We start from the raw sequence: 16,018 nt of genomic DNA, 5'->3' as shown, positions 1-16,018 counted from the left end.
GTGCCAGAAAGACTACAATTTAAAAAGATAAGATTAACCCTAAGTATTAAACTCTAGATGTTTTGTAACTTGGTTCCTTCATTAACGAAGAGAGATTAGAAATTGTATAAAGAATGAATGCAATTGCAATATTTTTAGTATTCACCTAAACCAGTTGTTAATTGAGGATTACACTGAAGTTAAAGACACAGGATAAGGGAGAAATGGTTTATCTTGCCATGTGAGCTAGTAGTTTCTTTATCACTAACTTCTTTTTTAGTAACTTCTTTACATTGACAAAATTATATATATTTACCATGTAAAACATATTTTGAAATATGTGTGTTTTGCAGAATGGCTAAGTTAACATATGCACTTTCCATATCCTTATCATTTTTGTGGTGAAAACACTTAAAATGTACTATCTTCGAGATTTTCTAGAACACAGCACACTGTCATTAACTACAGTTATCATGTTGTAAAATAGGTCTTTCAAATGTATTCCTTCCATCTAAGTGAAATTTTGTATTCTTTGATAAACATCGCCACAACACTTTCTCCACCCCTACCTGCCAGTCCATGGTAACCACTATTTTACTTTCTGTTTCTTTGAGTTCAAATTTTTTAAGTTCTGCATACAAGTGAGATCACTCAGTATTTGTCTTTCTGCACGTATCTTATTTCACTTAACATGCTGTCGTCCAGGTTCATCTATGTTGTTGCAAATGGCAGGATTTTCTTCTTTTTTTAAGGCTAAATAGTATTCCATCATATACCACATTTTTTTACCCATTCATTTGTTGGTGTCCACTTAGGCTGATTCTATATGTTGACTATTTTGAATAATGCTGCAATGAACATAGGAGGGTAAATATGTCTTTGAGATACTGATTTTGTTTCCTTTGGATATATACCCAGAAGTAGAATTGCTGAATCATATGGCACTTCTATTTTTAATTGTTTGTGGAACCACCATACTGTTTTCCATAATGGCTGTACTAATTCATATTCCCAACAACAACGTTCGAGAGTTATTTTACTTTACATTCTCATCAACACTTGTTATTTCTTTTTTTTTTTTATTGTAGTCATTTTAGCAGGTGTGAAGTGGTATCTCATTGTGGCTTTGTTTTGCATTTCACTGATGATTAGTGATGTTGAGCAATTTTTCCTACACCTGTTGGCCTTTTTATGACTTATTTTGAAAAAAAAAAAGGCCAATTCAAATTGCTAGTTTGTTTGTTTATTTGTTTGTTTTTGGTACTGAGTTGTTTGAGTTTCTTGGATGTTTTGCCTATTAACCCCTTATCAGATATATGGTTTGCAAATATCTTCTTCCATATCATAGGATTCCTCTTCATTCTGTTGATTGCTTCCCTTGCTGTGTGGAAGTTTTTTAGCTTGATGCAATCTTATTTGTCTATTTTCTATTGTGTTGCCTGAGCTTTTCAGGATCACATAATAACAGTTCCTTTTTTTCTTTAGGTATTTTTTCCTACTTAAACCTAACTTTCTTAATAAAAAAGAAAATTGTTCTCCTTCCAAAATCCTAAGTTCCTTGATTGTCTTTTTCTTTCACTATTCCCTTAAAACCACCACCACCATTCGCAAAATATATATCAAAATAATTTAACTTTCACATCTCTTTCTTGGCAGCAAGAAAAATGACACGTTTGTACCAATTAGAGCCATCACAAATTTATGATTTATAACTTCAGCTAGAACATATACTTGATAAAATTTAAAACCAATTAAGCAATTAAACTTCACAGTTCTGTAGTTCAGAGACCTAACATAAACCATAAGAAATTTTAACATTTAAATAGAAATAAAGATACGCATACAAACACTCATAACTGTCCCTTGTAGTCTCTAACTTTAAAACTGTAATGTGAAAAAGATATAAATGTTAAAGAATTTGCAAAATAGTTTATTTTTAATATACTTTTCCTAAGTAATTGGATTTGAAAAAGAAAAAGAAAAAAACTTCAGTTTTAGTTTGTGCTGATGCCCTGAACGTGATGAATGGTACAATTGTTGCCAAGAACCCTAAAGCATAAAACCTATAAAACCTATCCAGGACATGCTAAGAGATGGTGAAATTGTTCTTACAAGTGTTAGTGAACTTGTATTTTCAAAGCTAAAGTGGTTGAAGTTGCAGAGGCCAGGAAATGAGCATTTATCTTTGCAGAATTATTGTATATCAGTGGTCATCTTCTTCCCTCTCTTATTGAAAATATCATTATTTCCCAGAGTAATGCTTATCTGCTTTTCTCTCCTTTTCTTTTTGCAAATAGGCAACACCTTCCACTCACCTCTTTTCCTATTATGTTTCTTTGAACTTAGTAGACACATTATCGTTAACACATTGTAGACCCAACAAAAAAATACTGCTTACTAAATGAAGTACCACAGAACAGATATACATATTTAAAAAAAAGACTTTTTGAAACTGAGATGAACATCTAGTAAATAGAATCTTGGAGTCAGAGTAGGCTATACATATCATTGGCTGAACTTTCATTTTATAGCTACGATTCTTTGCTTAAACAACAAAAAAAATTCACCCAAGCTCATTTAATTAAAAATGAAGAATGGATAAGAGGCATAGTTAGTTAACAGTAAAGAATAGACTATTCAGTTGATTAACAGAGAACTGTGAATGAATGATTAGTTAATTACCAGTTCGTGAATAATAAATAATAGATATCATCTATAACAAGATTGTTTTGCCAGTACCATGCCTACATGCTATCTAGCCATTATCATCTGAGATAAAATCTGATGTTTATCTTATGAAATATATACGTGCAATCTCTATTTTCATCAACCAGAAATGAATTCAGCTATGACATGAAATCAGAAATTTGGAAAATTAATCTTGTGAGCTAGCATCTTTAAAGATCACAAACTGGTAAGTCCAAAAATGCTTCACAATTTGAATACTGCATTTGAGGTTTAATTCTTTATCATGGTGGTTTAACATTTTCTCAGTGACTGGTGACTCAGAACATGTGATTCTTTAACACGGCATATAATAGTAAAGTAGCTTATGTTTCCAATGTGTACCTTTTCATGGGTGCAACTAAATTAGAGGCAGTATATAATGTTAACTAAATATGTCTGCAAAGTCTGTTGATGAGTCCTTGCTGTGTTCCAAATGTCTGTATAGAACAAATAATCAAGGATAAAGTAGCATTTTGGTACTTATCTTCTACTACAGGTTTACATTATATATTCTGTAGCTGGAAGTAGGGAATCAATTTAGTAAAATATTAATAATTATTTTAATATATGTCAAAAATGCACTACGAGGTAGAAGAGAGAATATGTACAAAATAATTAGATTATTTTATGATAAACCATATAACTTGAAAGCAAAAGGTAGAAAATGTGTTAAGTTCAGTTCAAACTATTTTATGATAATCCATATAATAAATAAAGGAAGGCTATCATGAACTCCCTCGATTATGGTATTATTATTATGTTAGCAACATATGCTTCTTGTCTACTTCCACTCTATCTTAAACTAAGTGAATCCTCAAATTTTTACCGAAATTATTTCCTTAAAAATTTTTGATCTTGCCAATCTGCTGAGGGGGAAAAAATTACATGTCAAATCTGAAGCTATCTTATCTCTACGGTTTTATTTCCTACCCCCACCTCCTTTCATCTTCATTTCTTATTTCTTTATAATTCATGTACATGCTTAGACTTTAACAGTCCTGCAATTTGATGGATGTTTTCCCTTTATGTATTGAAATTGTCTCCTTTTCTGCTTAGGCAAATAATTTACCTTTCCAGATGCAGCTCAAATATCACTTCTGTGAACTATTTCTAAGTCCTCTTAATCCTCCTTGACTTCACTTCAGTACTTTCGTTATTCTCCTGTTGTTTATTCTTTTTTATTTAATCAGTTTCACAGACACTCAATTCTTTGAAGATAAGGGCCATCCCTTAAAAATCTTTCTATCGTCAACATCAAACATTGTACTGGAAACACTGAAAAACATTCTCTTTTTCACAAAACTTTAGTCAAAATTTTTGAACTCTCTTCTGAAACAGGCTCCAACTTTAGGGCTTCCATAAACATCTCTGCATTGTTCAATTTTAGCATAAATTCTGTTAAGTCAGTTTCAGTTTAGTCAGTATACATTACACTTGATATCTGATTACCCACAATATTTGACTAGGTTCCTCATCCTCCACCATCCCTCAAGTAATATTTGATGATATGGCCTGCCTTTAGCAAGAATCTTGCTAGTTTGATTTAGCCTCAGTCCTCTTTTTCTTGTTGTATTCAAAACTGAGCCATGTTCTGTATGAAATCTCTTCCCCTATTGCAATAGTTCCTGAGAAAATCTGTTTTTACCGCTTTGCTGACCAGCTATACTTTTTTTTTGACATCATGCATACTTCAATTTATTTTTGAACTGAATTGAATTGAAGGAGATTTTATAGAATTAATCTTTACCTAAATTGATAGTGTATTGAGATGGGGGAAAAAAGTAAAATGAATTAAAAAATAAATTTTGTAAACAGTTTTAAGATGTCCAGTATCTGGCAAATGATTTGGAACAGAAAGTGACAAATTAATTGTGGGTTATTATGGGAGAAAAGGCATGCATTTGTATCATAACATGATTTTTAATGTAAGTTCATTCAAAGTCAGTGCAAGTAAAATATGTACTAAATAATCAGAGGGAAGAACTTCGATTTAGACCAAATATCTCTTATAATCATAGCATTTTAGAGATGTAGGGTGCTTAAATAATTATCTGTCCCTGTCAAGAACAGTTATTTGAATAATCTTCTTCGAGGAGAAGAAGAACATTTTCCTTATTATTTTTCCCAATAATTAATGAAAGCATTCATTTCCATATGTTCTATTGAGCCACAGGAACTAACTAATACCATTTTTCTCCTCCTCATTATCTACTCAACAATAAACTCACAGAAATCATGATAATATTGTTCTTCATCATTTTAATAATATCTCTGCACTATAGTCATATTACTTTACATACTACTAATTAAAAACCATGCATATGACCAATCTTGTGTAAGAGATAATTATTCAGATTAATTAACATCAACATATTACTTCTACTTTTTTCATGTGGGCACTCCATACCAACTCAGTTTCAAATGATGTGGTATATAATACTAAGGAATTACTGTAAAAGGTGACAATGCTCATAATTAGCAATTAATATATCTAAGGAATTATACCTTTGCTCTTTTTTTGATTTTTTTTTTAATTTTTAAGATAGGGTCTCATTCTGTCACCCAGGCTGGAGTGCAGTTGCACAATCGTAGCTCACTATAGCCTCAAACTCCTGAACTCAAGTGATCCTCCTGTCCCAGCCTCCCAAGGTAGCTAGGTGTTTTCTTCTTTCATAGAAAAATTAAGTAATATTTTAATCACACATAATTTTTTAAATTGTTGTAATTAAACTGAACATGTTTTTCAAGCTAATGGATACATGATCAATGACCAAATTTCATTAACCCTTCAGTGACATCGCTTTTATATAAGAAGCAGTAAGAAATAATGTTTTTCCTGAGCCCTTCCAATCTGAGCCCACAAGTAACACAACCTTGCACTCAGTGTAGCAGTGATGGTAGAAAGGAATTAAGGTCGAAAGAAGGTGCATATTGACTTTTCTGCCCAAAAGCCAGACTTTACAGTTAATGAGTATTGCCAGGAGCAGTGGCTCACACCTGTAATCCCAGCACTTTGGGAGGTCAAGGCGGACAGATCACTTGAGGCCAGGAGTTGGCAGCCAGCCTGGCCAACATGGCGACACCACATCTCTACTAAAAATACAGAAAAATCAGCTACATATGGTGGTGCACACCTGTAAATCCTAGCTACTCAGGAGGCTGAGGCAGAAGAATCACTTGAACCTGGGAGGCAGAGGTGGCAGTGAGCCGACATCACGCCACTGCACTCCATCCTGGGTGACAGAGTAAAGCACTGCCTCAAAAAATAAAAATAAAAAAATAAAAAAAAAATAAAGTTATTGAGTGCTTAACAGAGAAATGATGGAGTTACTTATAATGTACATATGAGTAGAGTCTTCTATTTGAAATGCATTCAGTTGAGGTGATTTTTTAATACCTGCCATCAGAATCCAAATAACTGAGCAGAATTTCTTCTATTTTTGGTTAATTCTATTATTTTGAAAAAAATATTCATTTATTCTGAATTTTAGATATCTTATCTGCAAATTAAAGGCAATGATCATTTATACACAAGTAATTATGACCCTACATTATGAATTTTTTTGTACTGTATTTTGTGAATGTATATTTGAATCTATTGCTAATGTTTAGTGTTTTGGAGAGGCAAACTCATATAGTTCTAACATGGGTCTTTAAGTTAAAATAGGAAGGTTCGGATTTATTTCACTTATATGAGGAGTGGAAGCTTACAGGGGCTTTGGGAGATAATTAGCTATCTAAAAATGTTTAGATTTCCAACATTACCTAAGTCACTCTCAAAGAGTCATTACAAAATATATTCAATCAGACTACCTAATATTTCTGCTGTCTACCGTTTTGTGTGAGTATATAAATGAAAGTAATAGAATAAAATGGAAATACAATTGCTGAATATAGAATTTGAAATAGAGAGTGTATATGTTTCCACTTATAATTTTTAATATAAAAAATTGTAAGTACCTAGAATTTTACATGAGCCCTGCCTGTATGGGAAAGCAAGTAATCATGTGTGTCAGATATCTAAGGAGGAACATCCAAAGAGGTGATATTTCACTTTGGATAAAATATCTCATGTTTTATTGTTCACATAGTACTTTGATTGACAAGTATTAGTTCCTTTGATCCTGAGAGTAATTCCATAACACACACAAGGCAAAGATCAGTATCTATGCTTTGCAAATAAAGAGAGAAAGACAGAATAGTAAACTGGCTTACTGTGGAGTAAAGCACCATTGGTGTCAAAAGAAAGCAAAGCTTAGGATATACACTATCCTGTAGTTCACCCTACGTGACATGAAATGGTCAGTTTGAAAGGTCTGCCACCCAAGGCATGGTATCTTTCATTTGAAAGAAGTATATTTATTTTATAATTATGAAACTAAACAAAACCAAACTGTGGTTGCTATAAGTTCTATATGGTGCTCAGCACAGTTACACAAGTAATTAAACACATTTTATTGTTTTCAGGGCACAATGATATGTTACAAAACTCTCTATCACTTCCACCAATGCTGGAAAAACTCAGGAAAAACATAACAGAATACATGAGTGCTATGGTCTGAATATATGTGTCTCTCCGAAATTCATATATTGAGATACCAACCCCCAAAGTCATGTTAGTAGGAAGTGGGGTCTTTAGGAAGTGATCATGGTAGCAGTGCCCTGAGGACTTGGATCAGTGCCTTAACAAAAGAGGGCCCTGAAAGCAGCCTTACCCCTTATGTCATGTGAGAACACAGAGAAAGTGCTATCTATGAATCAGAAAGAGGGCCCTCACCAGATACCAAATCTGCCAGCACCTTAATATTGGACTTACAGCCTCCAAAACAATGATGAGTAAATGTCTATAAACTAGTAGTTTTTGATGTTTTCTTGCAGTAGGCCAAACGGACTAAGACAATGGGTAATATGTTTGATGGTAGAGTGATAACGTTAAGGACAGAGGAAAGGGAACAGAAAGAGGTGAAAGTTCTGTTTAATTATTTATTTGTTTGTAAAACCCAATGATATATTATATAAAGGGTGGTATGCGGATTATAGTTTTTGTTTACTGTTTTGCTGATGCATGATCAATATTCAATAAGTTATGGACATGCCAACTTAAAGGAACTAGCTTCGTTTGGTAGAAAATTATTCAATCATAATAGGCTCCTAATTTTTTTAAAATGAATTTACCTTTTATTTTACTTATTTATTTTGATACATTGTAAAAATTCATGGGGTACATGTGAAATTTCATTACATGTTTAGAATAGTAATGATCAAATCAGGGTATTTAGTGTATATGTCACTTGAGCATTTATTATTTCTATGTGTTGGGTATATTTCAAGCCCTCTCTTCTAGCTATTTTGAAAAATACATTACAAGGTTGTTAACTATAGTCACCCCACTCTGCTATCAAACATTAGAACTTATTTCTTCTACATAACTATATGACTGTACCCATTAACCAATCATTCTTCACCCCCAGGGCTCCTAATTTCTAACACTCTGAATGAATTTAAGCAGATCTTAGGAGGCTGGCTTTTAAGAGATCTTAGGGAATACTACATAACAGCAATTCATTTTATAAATGAATAAACTGAACACCAGGGACATGTAGGTAAAACAATTGCAGACAAGAATGCCCTCTCTCACCACTCGTATTCAACAGAATATTGGAAGTCCTAGCCAGAGCAATCAGGCAAGACAAAGAAATAAAGGGTATTCAAACAGGAAGAGAAGAAGTCAAACTATCTCTGTTTACAGATGCCATGCTTCTCTATCTAGAAAACCTCATAGTCTCAGCCAAAAAGCTCCTTCAGCTGATAAATGACTTCAGCAAAGTTTCAGAACACAAAATCATTTACAAAAATCACTAGCGGCCGGGCACAGTGGCTCACACCTATAATCCCAGCACTTTGGGAGACCGAGGCGGGCGGATCACAAGGTCAGGAGATCCAGACCATCTTGGCTAACACATTGAAACCCCATATCTACTAAAGAAAAAAAAAAAATCAGCCGGGAGTAGTGGCAGGTGCAAGTAGTCCCAGCTACTCGGGAGGCTGAGGCAGGAGAATGTCATGAACCCGGGAGGCAGAGCTTGCAGTGCGCCGAGATCGCGCCAGTGCACTCCAGCCGGGGCGACAGAGCGAGGCTCCATCTCAAAAAAAACACCACAAAACAAAAGCAAAAAACAAAACAAAAAAAACCCATCACTAGCATTTCTATACACCAACAACAACCAAGTCAAGAACCAAATCAGGAAGGCTATCCCATTCATGATTGCCACAGAAAGAATAAAATACCTAGGAATACAGCTAACCAGGGAGTTAAAAGAGCTCTACAATGAGAATTACAAAACACTGCTCAAAGAAATCAGAGATGACATAAACAAATGGGAAATCATTCCAGGTGCATGAATAGGAAGAATCAATATCATTAAAATGGCCATACTGCTCAAAGCAATTTATAGATTTAATGCTATTCCTATAAGACTACCAATGACATTCTTCAGAGAACTACAAAAAACTAAAATTCAAATGGAACAAAAAAGATCCCAAATAGCCGAGGCAATACTAAACAAAAAGAACAAAGCTGGAGGCATCATGCTGCCTGATTTCAAATGATACTACAGTGGTACAGTAATCAAAACAGCTTGGTACTGGTACAAAAACAGGCACATAGGACAATGGAACAGAATAGAGAGCTCAGAAATAATGCCGAACACCTATGACTATCTGATCTTCAACAAAGCCAACATAACAAGCAATGGGAAAAAGACTCCCTGTTCAATAAATGGTGCTGGTATAATTGTCTTGCCACATGCAAAAGATGGAAGCTGCACCCCTTCCTTACTCCATATACAAAATTTAACGCAAGATGAATTACAATCTAAATGTCAAACCCAAAACCATAAAAACCCTAGAAGACGACCTAGTCAATGCCATTCTGGACATAGGAATGGGCAAGATTTCATGATAAAGACAAAGTAATTGCAACAAAAGCAAAAATTGACCAATGGGATATGATTAAACTTAAGAGCTTCTGCACAGCAAAATAAACGATCAACAGAGTAAACAGACAACCAACAGATTGGGTGGAAATATTTGCAAGGTATGTATCTGAAAAAGGTCTAATATCCAGCATCTACAATGAACTTAAACATATTTACAAGAGAAAAACAAACAACTCCATAAAAAGTGGGTAAAGGATATGAACAGAAAATTTTCAAAAGAAGACATACATGCAGCCAACAAACATAGTTTAAAAAGCTCAATATCCTTGACCACTAGAGAAATTCAAATCAAAATTACAATGCATCTCATACCAGTCAGAATGGTTATTATTAAAATGTCAAAAAATAACTGATGCTGATGAGGTTGCAGATAAAAGAAAACACTTCTTATACATTGTTGGTGGGGATGTAAATTAGTTCAATCAATCATTGTGGAAAGTAGTATGGCAATTCCTCTAAGAGCTCAAAGCAGAACTACAATTTGACCCAGCAATCCCATTACTGGGTATATGCCCAGGGGAATATAAATCATTCTACTATAAAGACACATGCATGCAAATGTTCAATGCAGTACTATTCACAAGAGCAAAGACATGTAATCAACCTAAGTAACAATCAATGATAGACTGGATAAAGAAAATGTGGTACATGTGTAAAATGGAATACTATAGAGCCATAAAAATGAGATCATATTTTTTGCAGGAACATGGATGGATCCAGAGCTCATTATCCTTAGCAAACTAATGCAGCAACAGAAAACCAAAAACCACATGTTCTCACTTACAGGTGGGAGCTAAATTGTGAGAACTCATGAACACAAAGAAGAGAACAATAGACTCTTGGATCTATTTGAGGATGGAGGACAGGAGGTGAGAGAGAAGCAGAAAAGATAGCTATAGGGTCCTGGGCATAATACCTGGGTGGTAACATAATCTGCACAACAAACTCTTGTGACACAAGTTTACCTACATAACAAACCTTCACATGTACTCTTAAACCAATAATAAAAGTTTTTAAAAAATAAAAAAATTGCACATAAATACTAAGGTTTAGGGTTGCTGGATTTTTGCAATTTCAACTATGTCTTAACTCTCATGATGTTTAATGGTCTCTCAGTGTTGGAGAAAAATACTTTGAAATACAGTGATATTGCTGCTTTATAGTTTAAAAATATTTTCCAATTGTCTTTATTCTGCAAAAAGATAATTTTCATAAAAAAAATTTAAGAAACCAAAACAACAACAACAAAACCTTGGGCCAATATTATTGATGGCCAGAACTGAAATGAAAAGTAAGCTAACCAATGGCTCAGACAACATCAATAAGGATATTCTAAAGTTAAATGAAGATCAATAACTTAAATGAGATCTCTTAACTCAAGGCTGAAAACATAGGTATGACATAAAATTCAACTTGTAAAAAGTCCTTGATATTGTTCAGTATACAAGTAAATTTATTAGTAATTGATATGGTTGGTCCCTGATTAAGCTAACAATACTTAAAAATTTAAGAGTTAAATAACATACTACCTCTTGTAAGAAAAAATGTGTATGAACTTTAAAACACCTGAAAAAATGAAGAGAATTTATTAGAATTAATGAGTTTGTATCCAAAATATTTTGTTTCCTCTAGTTTATAATATATGGAATATGAAATATAATATAAATTAGATTGATTTTTGATACTAAGAAGCATGCAGAGAAATATATTCAGGTGAGCCAAAGTCCTTCAACATGAGAAAGGAAAAAGGAAAGTTAAAGAACTACTCTAACTTTGAAGCATAAACTTTAAAAAGATCTCTCTCGGTTTGAAAAGATAAATGAAGAATCAAACTGCTACTTCTCTGTGTTACAGAAAAAAGCATCAAAATGTTTTCAGTCTTAAAGATTAGTAATTTAAAAATACTTCCTTATGGCAAGATCCATTCTATAGCCTCAAGATAGTATAATTTTTCCTCAACTTCAATTAAAGACACTTTAATTTCAGGTTCAGATTACAGCAAGCTTCTCTCTCATTAAAAGACTTTTCCTAAATTCTTTATTTCCAAATAAACACTTATTTATTTATTTCCAAAATAACATCATGTGGTATTTTATAATCATATAAAATGTCATTATCTTAAAGTGAATTTTATTTAACCCTTGAAATATATTATTTTCCTTATATTGTTTTGTCTAGTATAGTATTCATTATCGTTTAGGTAATTATTCCTGGGTTGCTTGAAGGTCTTTTAAGAAAACGCTTAGAGTCAAGTTAAAAAATCAGCAGTGCTTATGTAGAGTTATTGCTGGCTAAGTTTTATATTTTTCTATTAACCTTTTATTCTTTTCTGCAGAAATAATCACAGTTGATAATCTTCCAAATATTTTAAACCTTTCTTATAAGATAAGAGCTGATTAGAGTGATCAGCAGCCTGTGGAGGAGAGCCCTTTATAGACAAAGTAAATGCAATATGAGGAGACTTTGCAAGTTTCTAATCCCTTTCATATGCATTAGTCGTTCAATCCTTTCAATATCCCTGGAGGGAGGAATTGTGATTCCTGCTTCAAAAGGAAAGAAATTCAAGTCTCAAAAGTTTTATAACTGAGAGAGAAGGAAAATGGCGGATAGAAAGCAGGACTAAGTGGCAGCTCCCACTCAGACAGACAGAGCAGCATGTGAAGACTCATATTGTGAACTTTTGCTCCAACAACTACTGAAGAAATATACCATGAAAGCCAGAAGAACCCACAGACCCTCTGAAGGAAGCAGATTGCCTGTAAGCCCCAGAAGACAGCCAAAAAATTTGAGTGCCCAAAGTGTGAAAGTGTGAAAGAGGGATCATCTGCCCCTGAACAAACATCCTCTTTGGGGAACCTGAAGGTCCAGATCATGGGAGAAGGATTTGATCTTATCTGGAGCTGAGAGAAATTTAGAGCACAGCATTAGGAGAAGTAGCAGGGAAGCCATTTCTGACTTTGTCTCGCAGAGGTCCTTGGGGAGGGCTGCCAGAGGAACTGGGAAGAGACCACAGGGAGAACTTTCCAGCTGAACTTTTTAACAATTTTGAACTAACATGAAGTTTTCTGGACAGAACTTGGGGGAACAGGTGAAATGGGAGTGCAGGCACAGCACAGAAGCCATGGCAGGTGGGGGAGGTGCAAAACCTGAAAGCCCTGCTTGCTTTCACAGCCAGGAGGCTGGTAGCCTGGGGCAACTTCTGAGCCCTGCTCGTCCATTGCCTGGAAATAAACTTAATGCTGTTGTTGGGGGCATGGTGGGAGTGACACTGGCCTTTAGGGCTGTGTGGGAGCTGGGTGAGGCCTGTAACTGCCGGCTTTCCCCTGCTTCCCTAGCAACCTGCATGACACAGCAGAGGCACCTGTGTTCCCAGGAGGATAATAAATCCTCCTCGGAACATAACTCCATTGGCCTGAGAACCACATCCTCAATCTCCACAGCAGCCACAGCAAGCCCTGCCCAAAAAGAGTCAAGCTAAGACACATCTAGCCCTGTCCCCACCTGATGGTCTTTCTCTACTGGATCTGATGGTGGAAGACAAAGGATATAATCTCTTAGGAGTTCTAAGGCCCCGCCCACCAACTGATCTTCTCTGTACTACCAGGGGTGATGCACTCCTGAAAGCCCCACCTCCTAGCAAGAGGCCAACCAAAACAAAACTAGTGCAGTAAACAACACTACAACTAAAGAATCTCACAGAGTCCATTTCACTCCCCTGCCACCTCCACCAGAGCAGGTGCTGGTATCCATGGCTGAGAGATCTGAACATGGTTCACATCACAGGACTCTGTGCAGACACCCTCCAGTACCTACTCGAAGCCTGGTTGTGGATGGCTAGGTCCAGAAGATAAATAACAACCACTTCACTTTGGATCCTAGGATGCCACATCCCTAGGGGAAGTGGGAGAGCACTGCATCAAGGGAGCACCTCGTGGGACAAAAGAATCTCAACAGCAGCCCTTGAGTCCGAGATCTTTCCTCTAACATAGTCTATCCAAATGAGAAGGAGCCAGAAAAACAATTCTGGTAATATGACAAAACAAGGTTCTTTAACACCCCAAAAAGACCACACTGGCTCATCATCAATGGATCTAAACCAAGAAGAAATCCCTAAATTGCCAGAAAAAAAAATTCAGAACATCGATTTTTAAGCTAATCAAAGAGGCACCACAAAAAGGTAAGGTCTGACTTAATGAAATAAAAAAAAAAATACAAGATATGAAGGGAAAAATCTTCAGTGAAATAGATAGCATAAATAAACAATCACAACTTCTGGAAATCAAGGACACACTTAGAGAAATGCAAAAAAAAAAAAAAAAAACTGAAAAAAACTCATCAATGGCATCAAACAAGCAGAAGAAAGAACTTCAGAGCTTGAAGACAAGGTTTTTGAACCAACCCAATCCATAAAGGCAATGAAAAAAGAATTTAAAAAGTGAACAGAGCCTTCAAGAAGTTTGGAATTATTTTAAATGTCCAAACCTAAAAATAATTGGTGTTCTTGAGGAAAAAGAGAAATCTAAAAGTTTGGGAAACATATTTGAGAGTATCATTGAAGAAAACTTTCCCAGCCTTGCTAGTGATCTATACATCCAAATATAAGAAGCTTAAAGAATACCTGGGAAATTTATTTTAAAAAGATAATCACCTAGGCACTTATCAGGTTATCTTAAGTCAAGATGAAGAAAATAATCTTAAAAGTTGTGAGGCAAAAGCACCAGGTAACCTATAAAGGAAAACTTAGCAGATTAAAAGCAGATTTCTCAACAGAAATCCTACAAGCTAGAAGGGAGTGGGGCCCTATCTTCAGACTTCTTAAACAAAACAATTATTGGCCAAGAATTTTTTATCCAGCTGAACAAGGATTCATAAATAATGGAAAGATACAGTCTTTTTAAGACAAATAAGTGCTGAGAGAATTCACCAGTCCAAGCCAACGCTAAAAGAACCGCTAAAAGGAGCTCTAATCTTGAAACAAATATTTGAAATACACCAAAATAGAACCTCTTTAAAGCATAAGTCTCACAGGACCTATAAAACAAAAACAATAAATAATTTTTAAAAAGGGTATTCAGGCAACAAATATTAATAGCATGATGAATAGAATAGTATCTCACATCTCAATACTAATGTTGAATGTAAATGGCTTAAACGATCCACTTAAAAGATACAGAATGGCAGCATGGATAAGAATTCACCAACCAAATATCTGCTGTCTACAAGAGACTCATTTAACACATAAAGACTCACATAAACTTAAGGTAAAAGGGTGGAAAAATATATTTCATGCAATCAGACACCAAAAGTGAGCAGAAGTAGCTATTTTTATACCAGACAAACTTTAAAGCAACAGCTATTAAAGAGACAGAGACATTATATAATGATAAAAGGACTTGTCCAACAGGTAAATATCACAATCCTAAATATATATGCATCTAATACAGGAGTTCCCAAATTTATCAAACAATTACTATTAGACCTAAAATATGAGATAGACAGCAACACAATAATAGTGAGGGACTTCAATACTCCACTGACAGCACTAGACAGGTAATCAAGACAGAAAGTCAACAAAGAAACAAAGGATTTAAACTATACCCTAGAACAAATGGACTGAACAGATATTTACAGAACATTCTACCCAACAACTGCAGAATATATATTCTATTCATCAGCATATGGAGCATTCTCCAAAATAGACCATATAATAGGCCACAAATCAAGTCTCAATAAATTTTTAAAAATTGAATTATATCAAGCACTCTCTCAGACCACAGTGGAATAAAACTGGAAATCAATTCCAAAAGTAACTCTCCAAACCATGCAAATACACGGAAATTAAATAACCTGCTCCTGAATAATTATTGGGTTAACAATGAAATAAAGATAGGAATTAAACAATTATTTGAACAGAATGATATCAGTGACACAACCTATAAAAACCTCTGGGATATGGCACAGGCTGTGCTAAGAGGAAAGTTCATGGCCTTAAGTGCCTACATCAAAAAGCCTGAAAGAGCACAAATAGACAATCTGAGATCACACCTCAAGTAGCTGGAGAAACAAGAACAAACCAAACCCAAGCCCAGCAGAAAAAAAGATATAAACAAAATCAGAGCGAACTAAATGAAATTGGAACAAACAAATAAACCAAAAAAAAAAGTAAAAGAAAAAGATAAATGAAATAAAAAGCTTGTTCTTTTGAAAAGATCAATAAAATTGATAGACCATTAGAGAGATTCACCAAGAGAAGAAAAGTGAAGATCAAAATAAGCTCGATTAGAAATGAAATGGGAGCTGTAACAACCAATACA

The sequence above is a fragment of the Gorilla gorilla genome, chromosome 3 (assembly GCF_029281585.2).
Source record: "Gorilla gorilla gorilla isolate KB3781 chromosome 3, NHGRI_mGorGor1-v2.1_pri, whole genome shotgun sequence".
Lineage (NCBI taxonomy): Eukaryota > Metazoa > Chordata > Mammalia > Primates > Hominidae > Gorilla > Gorilla gorilla.
This window is presented reverse-complemented; position numbering follows the sequence as displayed.